At 52.5% G+C, this 12,565-nt stretch overlaps 1 long non-coding RNA gene across 2 annotated transcripts; it reads left to right on the top strand.

Annotated features, from left to right (window-relative positions):
- Positions 1–1,703: 1,703 nt before the first annotated feature.
- On the top strand, positions 1,704–11,988 carry LOC112659035 (uncharacterized). Of its 2 annotated transcripts, XR_003136127.3 has the most exons (3): positions 1,704–1,913; positions 2,116–2,405; positions 11,731–11,988. It is a non-coding gene; the product is annotated as an uncharacterized LOC112659035 (long non-coding RNA). The 2 variants fall into 2 exon arrangements; XR_004813783.2 differs by lacking the exon at positions 1,704–1,913 and having other exon boundaries at positions 1,920–2,405.
- The last annotated feature ends 577 nt before the right edge of the window (positions 11,989–12,565 follow it).

Raw genomic sequence — 12,565 nt, 5'->3', positions numbered from 1 at the left:
CTCAAACCTCAAAGTCTCTAATGGGCCCCTCCTCGTGGCCCCGGTGCTGCTCTCTCTGCCCGCGTGGGTCCTGTCCTCGTGCTTTAATAAAACCAGCTCTTTAGCACTGCAGACGTCTCTAAGATTCTTTCTGGACTGTTCGCTCTGAACCCCAACATTTCCTCCATCCCCTGGCCCTGTGCTAAGTGTTGGGAATGGGGTGGGCTTCCAAGCTCCCCGACAGAGGGCCCCTCGAGGCCTTGCTGGAGCGCCCACCACCAAACATCTCTCCTTGACACACCGTGTGACGCTCGTTTAGCACTCCCCACGGTGCAGGTCTGCTCCCCACCACGACGCAGCATCTGCACCCCCCCCTCCCCCCCGCCTGGAAGGCCTGGCTCTGGCTCACCCTTGTATCCCCCAGCATCTAGCAAAGCGCTCACGGCCCCAGAACGTTCTCTACCCACAGCACAGGGCTGCGCATCTCCCTCCACACTGCTGGCGATGGTGGATTTTGGGCCAACTCAACTGGACTGAGGGAGCTGGGGAAAGGTTCTTTTTTGGTGTGTCTGTGAGGGCAGCTCTGGAAGAGATTAGCTTCTGAGTGGATACCCAGGAGAGGAGCCCTCCCCAGTGTGAGGCGTCGGGGGGCATCGTCCAACCTTGAGGGTATGAATGGAGCAAAAGGTCCTCAGGGAGAATGTCTCAGGGAGACATCCTCAGGAATGTCTCTGAGCTGAGACATCCACCTAGTCCTGCCTTCAGACGTTGCTTCCCTACTTCTCCAGCCTTTGGACTTGAACTGGAACGGAACCATCTGCTCTCCTGGGCCTCTGGCTTGCAGCCGGCAGATACTGGGATTTCTCAGCTTCCATAGTGGCAAGAGCCAGTTCTTCATAATCTCTCTCTTTTTTTTTTTTATTTTAAAGATTTTATTTGTTTATTTATTTATTTATTTATTTATTTATTTATTCATGAGAGAGAGAGAGAGAGGCAGAGACACAGACAGAGGGAGAAGCAGGCTCCATGCAAAGAGCCCAATGTGGGATTCGATCCAGGGACTCCAGGATCATGCCCCAGGCCGAAGGCAGGTGCTAAACCTCTGAGCCACCCAGGGATCCCCATAATCTCTTTCTGTAAATCCCTGTACATCCTAGTGGCTCTGTCTCTGCTGAGAACCCCCACCTAATGTGCTGGGTCCTATTCTCTCTTCTCCCTCCAAAGCAGGTTGAGACGGTCTACCCCCCTTGGCACAAAATCAGACAATTCTCTTCTTTAAATAACTGCTTCCCCCCCCACCCCAGACTTTTTTTTTTTTTGTCCTGAGAGATTTCCAGGGTTTTCAAGGACTCGTGAAGCTTGAGGAGACTTCTGCTATATCAGCGGCCTGGGGAATTCTGTGGTCCCTCTGCTGTGGGTGAGCAAATCTTGGATCCAGGCCTCTTTTGGGAAGTGGGTGGTTTGAGTTTTCTTTGGACTTGGAACTGGGCAGAGACCCCCAGGTACCCCCGGAGGCCGGGGCAGGAGGGTGCAATGAGATCATGTCTGCAGAGGCCCGCAGCCCCTTGGAAGGAGATCCCTCTGTAATTTCTTGGAAAAGGCTTCTCCTTCCAACGATGTCTGCTCACACCCTCTCGGCTTTCCTTGTCTGGCTGCCGCCACAAATAGCAGGCTGCGTACTCTTGCCAAGTTTCCATTTGCTTGCCCTCTGCTCTTCTCATGGTTGGGTTTCTCCCCTCGGGACCAGGTGTGTGTCTGAACACATGAGCCAGGGGTTAAAATTGTGTGGTCTCCCCCGGTTACTTAATCCTTCAGATAACTCGAGTAAAGGGTGTCTGGGGATTTGGGGGACTTGTTTCTTTTTTTTTTTTTTTTCATTTTTATGCATTCCCTCACTCGATCTGGATATAGGATCCTGGGGAGGCGGGGAAAAGGTAGGTTTTTTTGGTAGGAGATGCTTGCCTGTTGGGAGTACGGCCATTTGGGATCTGGGGACCCTTGGTCAGCTGTCTGTGGGCTCCTTCCCGGTGCACTGGTGTGGACACAGGGAAAGAGGCCCTCCCACCCCCTAAACAGCTCCACCCAGGACACCATGGGACTGGGCTCCAGTCTGTATTCTTGTGTCGATTTTCTTAGGGTTTGATGGAAAATCCCTTTGCATCTTTCACGTTGGATCCTCTCGCCTGCAAGACGGTTGGTGCTGTCGGCTTTCCAATTTCCCACGCACACGTGAAGATGCTCAAGTGCAAGTTGCCACCCGAAGGAGGCTCCTGGGGCAGAGGGAGTGCGAGCTCTCAAGCGGGTGGAGGGCCAGGCCCTGCCACTGAAGAGCTGGGCTGGCTGGGGACACAGCCAGGGAAGATTCCTAGTGCTGGCTTTGCCGGGCAGGATGGCAGCGGATGGCTGGGAAGGGAAAGCCTGGACAGGTAGGTAAGTCGGGGCAGGTGGCAGGACCTTGAATACCATGCTAAGGAGATTGGGCTTTGCTCTCAGGACCAAGGGTTCTGATTCCTGGCAGAGTGTCAAGGGAGCCTCAGAAGGTGCAGCCAACTCATGGGGGCCAGAGTGGCCCTCAGATACATGTCGTAAGAAGACCCAGTGACTCTGAGACCTTAAGGCAAGAAGGAGCCTTGACATCTCAGGACAGGGCTGGAGCCAAAAGGAACACTTATGAAAGTAGCAAGTGTGCCATTGCCATGCTCCAGTGCAAGATCCTCATCCCACTGCGGGGCAGTTGCCAGCAGTCCTTCTGCAACTGTAGCAGCACAGTGACCTCACCTCACCACCCAAAGGCTGGGGCAGGACTCAGCATTCTGCTTGGAGGGTGAAGCCAAGGTGCTCTAAAAGCAGGGGGCTCGGAGGTTCTTGCGCACTGGAAGCAATGGTCACAGTGTGGGTTCTTGGGTCGTACCGCCGTGTACGGTATTAGATTTCAAGTACATGTCAGTAAGGCTGGGGGGGGGGATGGAGAGTCTGAGTTCTGCTGTCCAACATCCAGGTTGGAATCCCAAATCTACCTGCAGCAGGTAACATGAGTTTGCGTGCTCGATCCTTAATTTCTCTGGGCCCCTGTTCCCTCATTAGCAAGCAAGGAGTCATAGTAACACCTCCCCCATAAAGATAGTCTAAGGATTTCGCAAGAAAGGACCTGGAACCCACCCCTGGTATATTCTAAGACGACAAGAAAATGAAAATTGATTAATAGTGAGCCTTACGGGAACCATGGGGGTAAGAACGACAATTACACTCATGTTCCCAATGAGGACCGGGTCCTGGGAGGTTCAGGTGCAGCAGGGCAGGGCTGCCCCAGGGGCAACGCTCAGTGAGGCTGGTCCCCCTTCTCATCTCAGAGGCAGGGAGCAGCGAGGTGCTGGCCTGAGCCTCCCCGAGTGTCTAGTGCTCAAAAGCGGGCGGGAGATAAAAACCGTGGGTGGCAGTGTCCTGCAGGCTGAGTTCCCAGGGGGCCGGGGAGCAGAATTAGAGGACTCAGGGCTGGCTCCAGCAGACACGCACAGCTGCTCTTCTCCGCAGCTTGCGGGAGGCATTCACGCTTCCCCTCGGGAGCAAGGCCACAGCTGACAGCGATGGTCACAGCTGCAGGCTGGCTAAGGCCACAGCTGCGGGCTGGCTCGGGGTCTTGCGGCCCCAGAGGTGGAGCTTGGAGCTGATGCCAGCGCTGGAGCACCGAGCCCGTGTCTTTCCAGCCCTTTGTCTGCACCTGCCAATGTAAGAAAGAGCCTAGAACAGAGGAGGTGCTCCTGAAATGCTCAAACGCTGAATGCGTGAGTGAATGAACCCTTCCCGCTCTTCCGTGCAAAGGTCCTGCAGCACGCAGCCAGGGCCCCGTCTGCTAGGCTCCAGCTCCGGCGGAAGAAGGGGCCTGCAGCGTCTGGGTCCCACTGCCCAGGGCTCCGAGCCTGTGGTCGGCTGGTGGCCCAGCTCCCTTCTCCCACCAGGACCACTCAGCCCCATGTGCGCGCGAGCCAGCCACTCTGCCTCCTGGAAAGGTGGGCGACAGCAGGGGTGCTCGGGTCAGAAGGAGGGGAGACTGAGGGGCTGGACCGGGCCGGGGTGCCACAGCTCCCGCACCTGGGGAGGCAGCCCCGCGGACCCCCGGCTCATCATCCCCCTGGGAACCGTCCCTCCAAGGCGTGCATCCCGGTGGGGTCCCCTCTCACCCTGGCCCTGCGGGACCCCGGCCCGTGCAGCACTGCTGCAAGAGTGCTGCAAGAGTGAACCCCATTCTGGGCTTTGAGGCCGAGGTATGTTTTTTTACCTTTCCCCCCTTTGTTCTGTGATGTTGTTAGGGCTGGTGCAGGTCCCGGCGTCAGGCGAGCAGGTGCACCTGCAGGGGTGGGGGCGGCGGGCCAGAGGGGTGCAGCATCCCAGTGCCCCGAGAGCGGTGTGGGCTCGGCCAGGTGAGCGGGTCGATGCACGGGCCAGGGTGTCCCTCCCCGCGCGTACTCAGGCCTGTGTTCTGGAGCATCCCCGGCCGGAGGTAGCTGACAGGCAGGACGCAGGCCTCCCCATCCGATGGGGTGGCGCGGGGTCGCCACCAGCACCCCAGGCCCCAACCCGGCCCCAGACTAAACAGGAGACAGCAAAGGCTGGCTCTGAAAAAGGCCATTTTTACATCCTCCTTGCCAGGATTCCAAGGCGCTGAGACACGATTTAAAAACAAAAACAGGGATCCCTGGGTGGCGCAGCGGTTTGGCGCCTGCCTTTGGCCCGGGGCGCGATCCTGGAGACCCGGGATCGAATCCCACATCAGGCTCCCGGTGCATGGAGCCTGCTTCTCCCTCTGCCTGTGTCTCTGCCCCTCTCTCTCTGTGTGTGACTATCATAAATAAAAATTAAAAAAAAAAAAAAAAGTCACCTGACTTCTCAGAGCCCCAGTTTCTTTATCTGTAAAATGGGAATAATGAGGACAATCGAGCTTTCCTGTCTGCTGAGAGAAGTCTCAGGAGAGAGTGTTAAAAAAAAACAAAACAAAACAAAACAAAACAAAAAAAAGAAAGGGTAGAAGAAAAGTGCCCCCGCAGATGAAAATTGCTCTTCCTACATTTCTGTGGCGTTATCCCCCCCAGCCAGCGGTGAGGAGCTGGGTGGTTTCCGGGTGCCCCCCCTTTGGCCCTGTGACGTCAGGCTCAGCAGCAGGGCCTGGGACTCGGGATTCTTAACGAGCACCCCGGCTGATTCTTCTGCACCACTCACTGCAGCAGCGGGGAGGGAGGTGCCGGAGACACGGGGATGTTAGGACACAAGAGAGTTGCCAGCGCAGCAGGGGCACTTCAGTTAGAAAGCCATGCCCGGTCTTACTCATCGGGATGGGCTCCGAGCAAAGCTAAGAGAGAGCTCTTGCTGGAAGATGGGTCGTCGGATGGGACCGTGGAATTTGTCACCAGGGCTTGGCTCTGGACCCCCAAACCCGGGCAGCAGGAAGGTGGAAGGTTCTAGTTTCCAGCCTCACATGGCCTGCATCCAGCCAGCCCCGTTCCTCTGAGCCGCACCAGCCAGCCCTGTCTTAGCCACCCTCTGGACAGGAGGCAGGAGAAGGCCAAGGCCGCGTGGGCTCCAGGACACACCACTGAAAGGCCTCTCTCTTACAGAGGAGGCGAGTGAGAAGCACAGAGGAAAAGTGACTTGCCTAAGGTCGCCCTTCTAAGATAACGGCCAAGTAGCAACAGGAAACCCACTCGCTGGCTCCCTGTGGTGTGCGAAGCAGCCGCTCCGGCCCTGCTGTGCTTCCGGGAGAATCACAATCTGAGAGCAGAAGTGGCCTCGGATCCTTCTAGTCCACTCTGAGGGTTTCAGTAAGGAGCCCGAGGAGCCAGGGAGGTGACATCCCTTCCCCAGACCCCAACAGTGACAGGGGAGGTGGCCATCCACTCTACCTCTCTATCAGTGTTTTCCTGGAACTGAGTCGCCTTCAGTGTCTCCAGAGTCCTGGAGGTTACTGAGGGTGACAGGGGGAGGGCCCTGCTGTGGGCCAGGCCTCGGGCAGCTGGGCAAACCCCCCCAAGGCCTCTGGGGCCAGACAGACTCCCTGAGACTCAGATTCCCCGGGCACCACTCTGCCTGGGCAAAGGGGGCAGCAGGCCAGCTCATTGGTGCCCCCATGTGGCCAAATGCTAAGACGCCAGGCTGGGGACCCAGGCTGCAAGTGCCACTTGGCTGTCACCATCCAGCAACCCTTCACCCCGTGGGGCACTGGCCAGTGAAGCTAGTGGACGAGGATGAGCCTCAAGAGATAAACGTGTGCCCTACCAGTGGCTGACCAGTATTTTGGGGTGAACCCTTGGCTCATTTATGAAAGCTGAGGTCATGTGTAGGACCCCAAGCTTACAGGAGCATATTGGTGACGTTAGATCTCCAGGACCTCCCCTTTGATTCTGTCCTCAGCACTTACTGAACCCCAGAACTGCCACCTCCCCCAGAGCAGCTCCTCAGCCACCCATCCCAGTGATTAAATTCCTGCTCGTTATCAAGGGTGAAGACGTTCAGGGCCACCTTGTCTCTAGGCACAGTGGGGACAGTGCCTCAGGGCCCACAATACATTTAATTTAAGATCTTTAGAAATGAGAAGGAAATATGAATATATAATAATGAATCCTGCCTGGATTAAATTCACCTTTGTACCAATACAGTGGTTAAAAAGTGTTTTTTAGATTTCTCTTCATGGAGGGGGAGACCATGAGAGCAAAAGTGTGTAGGGCTCACAGCGGGCATGATGTGCATGGGCCTGATGGCCTCATGCCTCCAGAAAGCTCTTATTAAGGTAAAATGCTATTTCCAGAGATGAGGAACATGAGTAGCCCATTCTCATTCATTGGCAACAAATTGACTGGTTCATTTGTTCTCTGAGACAAAGGACACAACCGAGGGAACGTGGTCGGACCAGAAAGGTGAAGTCCTTGGACACAGAGGTGAGGGGCAGGGAGACGTTTAGCCTTTAGAGAAGAAAACTCAGAGACAGGCAGATGGACTGTGGGACACCCAAGGCGTCTCCATAAGTGACAAAGCAGTAAGAAGAGACTAGAAGCCATATACATCCGGGTCCGTCTCCACATGCCATCTCTTCCCTAGAACATAATCTCAGGAAAACAGTTTACCCTCTCAGAACCTTGTCTCTGCTGATAGAGCTTTTAGGACACATAGTACGGGCTCAAGAAATGAGAGCTTAAAGAGACAAAAATCAATATACCAAAATGTGTTGCATTTCTGTGCGCTACTAATGAAGCAGCAGAAAGAGAAATTAAGAAAACAATCACATTGACAATTGTACCAAAAATAATAAAATGCCCAGGAGCAAATCAAGAAAGTAAAAGACCTGTACCCTGAAAACTATAAAACAATGATCAAAGAAGTCAAAAAAGATACAAATGGAAAGATACTCTATGCTCATGGTTTGGGAGAACGAGTATCGTTAAAATGTCCCTACTACCCAAAGCAATCTGCATATTTAATGCCATCCCCGGGGATCCCTGGGTGGCTCAGGAGTTTGGCGCCTGCCTTTGGCCCAGGGCGCAATCCTGGAGTCCCGGGATCGAGTCCCGCATCGGGCTCCCAGCATGGAGCCTGCTTCTCCCTCCTCCTGTGTCTCTGCCTCTCTCTCTCTCTATGTCTATCATAAATAAATAAATCTTTTAAAAAATGCCATCCCCATCAAAATACCAGCAGCATTTTTCACAGAACTAGAGCAAATAATGCAAAAATGTGTATGGAACCAGAAAAGGTCCTGAATAGCCAAAGGAGTCCTGAAAAAGAATAAACCTGGAGACATCACAATCCCGGATTTCAAGATATATGACTAAGCTATAGTCATGGAAACAGTATGGTCTGGCACAAAAATAGACATAGACACATCAATAGAATAGAGAGTCCAGAAATAAGTAAATGTCCTCAACAAAGGCGTTGGGAAAACTGGACAGCCACATGCCAAAAAATGAAACTGGACCACTTTCTTACACTGTGCACAAAAATAAAATGGATTAAGGACCTAAATGTGAGGCCTGAAACCATAAAATTCATAGAAGAGAACACAGGCAGTCATTTCTTTGACATTAGCCACAAAAGAGTTTTTTGAGGTATGTCTTCTATGGCAAACAAAATTCACAAAACAAAACAAAAGCAAAATTAAACTATTAGGATTATACCAGAATAAAAAGCTTCTGCACAGCGAAGAAAACCATCAACAAAACCAAAAGACAACTTACCAAATGGGAGAAGATATTTGCAAATGTCACATCTGATAAGGAGTTAATACCCAAAATATATAAAGAACTTACACAACTCAACATCAAAAAAAACAAATAATCCAATTTAAAAATGGGCAGAAGACACGAACAAACATTTCTCCAGAGAAGACACACAGATGGCCAACAGACATGTGAAAAGATGCTCCACATCACTCATCATCAGGGAAATGCATGCACATCACAACTATAGTGAAATATCACCTCACACCTACCAGAATGATCAGAATTAAAAAAAAAGAAAAGGAAAGAAAGAAAAAAGAAAGAAAGAAAGAAAGAAAGAAAGAAAGAAAGAAAGAAAGAGAAAGAAAAAGAAAAGAAAGAGAAAGAAAGAAAGAAGAAAGAAAGAAAGAAAGAAAGAAAGAAAGAAAGAAAGAAAGAAAGAAAGAAAGAAAGAAAGAAGCAACAACTGTTGGTAAAGATGCAGAGAAAAAGGAACCCTTGGGTTGGTGGGAATGCAAACTGGTGCAGCCACTGTGGAAGACAAAATTAATTCAAAAAGTTAAAAGTAGAATTACTGTATGATCCAGTAATTCCACTACTGAGTATTGACCCAAAGAAAACAAAAATACTAATTTTAAAAGATACATGCACCCCTGTTTACTGGGGCAATATTTAAAATGGCCAAATTAGGGAAGCAGCCCAAATGCCCACCAGTAAATAAATGCATTAAGATGCAGTACCTAAAAAAAAAAAAAAAAAAGATGTGGTACCTATACACCACGGAATATTACTCAGCCATGAAAAAGAACAAGATCTTTCCATTAGCAGCAACATGGATGGATCTAGGGGGTGTTATGCTAAGTGAAATAAGCCAGTCAAAGACAAAAACTGTATGATTTTACTCCGATACGGAATTTAGGAAAGAAAACAAAGAAAAAAGTAAAAAAAAAAAATCAGACTCTTAACTACAGAAAACTCACTGCTGGTCACCAGAGGGGAGGCGGGTCGGGGGACGGGGCAAATAGGCCAAGGGCGGTACCAATACACGGACCGTGAAGAGCACTGAGTTACGTGCAGGATTGTTGACTCAATGTATTATACACCCGGAACTAATACAGCACTGCGCGTTCACTATACTGGAATTTTGAGAATAAATAATTTCTAAGAGGTTAAAGGTTCCAGAAAAATCATGAGATGGCCTACTCTGTGGTCCTCTGGGGGCGGCCCATCATTGGCCACCCAGCGTGGTCCCTGCTGCCCAAGCAACCCTGCCCTGTCTCTGGTTTCTGCTGACTGTGGCTCGCGGACAAGGCTCTGCAGGCGGGTCATAGGCCAGGACATCCTGGACACTAACGGCTCGAAGGTCAGAAAGCCAAAGGTACCTGCGGCCGCCAAGCTGGTGTGGACCAACCTGTGGGCCGGAAGGGTATTTACGTCCAGCAGGTTCCGGAGATCCTCATGGACGGCCTACTCCCTGTCCAGTGGACAAGCCCAGGGCGGGGACTCCTCCAACTGTCCCCCCCAGGCTTGCAACTAAAATCCACACCCCAGATTCCCAGTGCTGCTGTGAGGCAGCCCCCTGTGTTGCCCTAGCGGGGCCCCCAGAACCGCCGTATTGGAGCGGCTGCCATCCTGCTGCTCAGGGCTCACGGCCGCCTGCACAGGAGAGCGGGGAGCGGCCCAGACGCCCAGGCTCCTCGCTTGGGGCCAGGCTCACAGCTGGACCGCCTCGCTCCCAGTGCCCTGGCGCCCCGGCGGGGACACACAGCCCCGACGGCACAGCTGGCTCCCTGAGCCCAGCCAGGTGCAGGACGACAGGAGGGAGGGTGGGACCTGGTGGCCGTCCTCGGGCTTAGGAGGCATCACAAGCTCATCAGGAAATTCCGAGAGGGGCGCAGAGAGGGGCACAGCGTCCGCAGTGGGTGGGGGGGCATTATAGTGAGATGCACCTTCCAGTCCAGGAGTCCCCTCCCGTGTTAACCAGGGTGTCTGGCGGGGGAGGGGGTGCCCATTACAGCGAGATGCACATTCGAGGCCCAGAGCCACAGATATCCAGCAAGAATCAGCTCCTTCCAGAACCACCTGCTGCAGGGCAGCGTCTCAGCTCGGGTGGCTCTGACAGGACACCGCAGACGGGGGCGTCTGCAACACACGCAGCATGCACCCCGGGGTCTCACCATGTGGCTCTGGAAGCTGAAAAGTCCGAGGGCCTGGGCTCGAGGCAAGAGCTCTGTTCCTGTGGGCAGACGCTGTGTCCTCCTCACCTGGTCCCTCCTTCCTCTCTCTCTCTCTCTCTTTTAAATATTTTATTTATTTATTCATTAGAGACAGAGAAGCAGAGACCCAGGCAGAGGGAGAAGCAGGCTCTCTGCAGGGGGACCGATGCAGGACTCGATCCCAGGACCCCGGGGTCACAGCCTGGACCGAAGGCAGGTGCTCCACCGCTGAGCCCCCGGGTGCCCCTGCCCCCTGAGTTACTGCGATGGTAACTCAGCTGTGCTGGGCCAGATTTCCAACATCCTGTTGCTTCTCATCTGACTTTTGCCCAATAGCTCTAGAAACTTTTTAAAATCTCTCTTACTCTCCCCCATTGTCAGCTCATACTGGCCTTTCTGGTGACGCACAGTAGCTCCAGAGGCACACCTAGGATGGGGAGGAGGAAAACCGCCCCAGGTTACAAACTTCTAAAACCCTTCCAAGTCCCCAGGGTGCCTTCCTCTCACCTCCTCTGCCTCTTCCTGCTTAGTCTCGCATTCGGTAGAGATCAAGAGATCAACAGCCTAGCTTGGAAATCATATTTTGTTGTTTAGGCTTGAGTAGACGCAGTCCTGTTTCTTGACCATCCACCCTTTGGACTCCGTTGTACTTCCAAGCGGGACGTGGCCACTCGTCCCCGAGTATTCTTGGCAGCCCCAAGCAGAGCCCTGTGTTTGCAGTCAGCTGGCTGCCTTACTCTGGGTTTTATTCCATGACCTGGACAGAGTCCCGCAGAATGTCCTGACCATCATACGCAATCAAGGAGATCAAGGAAATGTTTCTAGAATGAGAAGGAATACATGGTTGTAGGCTGCTCACCTAGGAACCTGTACTATTTGTTTCTGAATAAATGTGCTCAAAATAAGAACCAGGGACACCTCGGTGGCTCAGCGGTTGAGCATCTGCCTTCGGCTCAGGGCGTGATCCCGGGGTCCTGGGATCGAATCCCACATCGGGCTCCCCGCGGGAAGCCTGCTTCTCCCTCTGCCTGGGTCTCTGCCTCTCTGTGTCTCTTATGAATAAATAAAATAAATAAATAAAAAGAACCAAAGGCCCCCGTCTTGGGTCACGGTTTCCTTGTTATCAGAGATGACATTTGGCTTTATTGAGTCTTCGCCGCTATGCTGCCTGCTGTAGGGCCATATGGAGTTCTCCGTGGGCAAGGTCTGACCCTCCGCAGCTCCCAGGTCTGCTGGTTGGTGGAAGAGCCGAGTGGGAAGAAACAAATGTGGGGACTGGGGTTTGATGGCAGCCGGACAGGTGGCATGGCTCTGACCAGTGCCGTCTTCCTCCACAGCTGCACCGACCATCAGCCTGTTCTGAGTGGAAAGCCCCATCCCTAGAGAGCTCCGGCTGCCTCCCCGTAGATGACCCACCAGGGCAGCTGACGAACTTGGCGATCCTGACCAGCGTGGCCCAGTGTCCCCACCAGCTGCTCGCCGGCCCTCTCTGTTCCCTCGTCTTCCACTGGGCCTCACCCCTTCGTTCTCCTGTCACTACCCTTCTATTTCCAGTTGTCTCCTATATGGGACTAAAGCATATATTTGCTATGTTCCTCGAATGTAATTTTATACTTTTTTTTTAAAGAAGCAAGGGACTGGGCAGCCCTGGTGGCTCAGCGGTTTAGCGCCACCTTCAGTCCAGGGCCAGATCCTTGCAGACCCAGGATGGAGTCCCACATCGGGCTCCCTGCATGGAGCCTGCCTCTCCCTCTGCCTGTGTCTTTGCCTCTCTCTCTGTCTCTTGTGAATAAATAAAATCTTTAAAAAAAATAAAGAAGCAAGGGACCCCTCTGACCCCCACCCCAAAAGAAAAAAAAAGAAACTAATGATTAGACACTTTGAAAGTAGCTTGCAATGGATTTCTCTTTTATGCTTCAGTTTATTATTTTTTTAAAAGACCCATAACGTGTTCTGCAAGGTGTAGATTCCCACAGGCTCCCTTGCGTGCCCGGTCTGGCCTTCTAGAAAAGTCTTGCCCAGGTCTTGGAAACCATAAACACAAGAAGGGATAATAGTAAACTCTCTACTCATGTAAAATTCCGCAGGATTGATCTTCATTCTCTGGTTTCTGTGCTTGGGAGAAAAGGCACAACACAAATGAATCTCTCACTCCAGAAAAATACTGCCAAT

The sequence above is a fragment of the Canis lupus genome, chromosome 2 (genome assembly GCF_003254725.2).
Source record: "Canis lupus dingo isolate Sandy chromosome 2, ASM325472v2, whole genome shotgun sequence".
In the NCBI taxonomy this organism is placed as follows: Eukaryota; Metazoa; Chordata; class Mammalia; order Carnivora; family Canidae; genus Canis; species Canis lupus.
The sequence above is the reverse complement of the archived record's forward strand: the minus strand, read 5'-3'. Positions and strand labels throughout refer to the sequence as shown.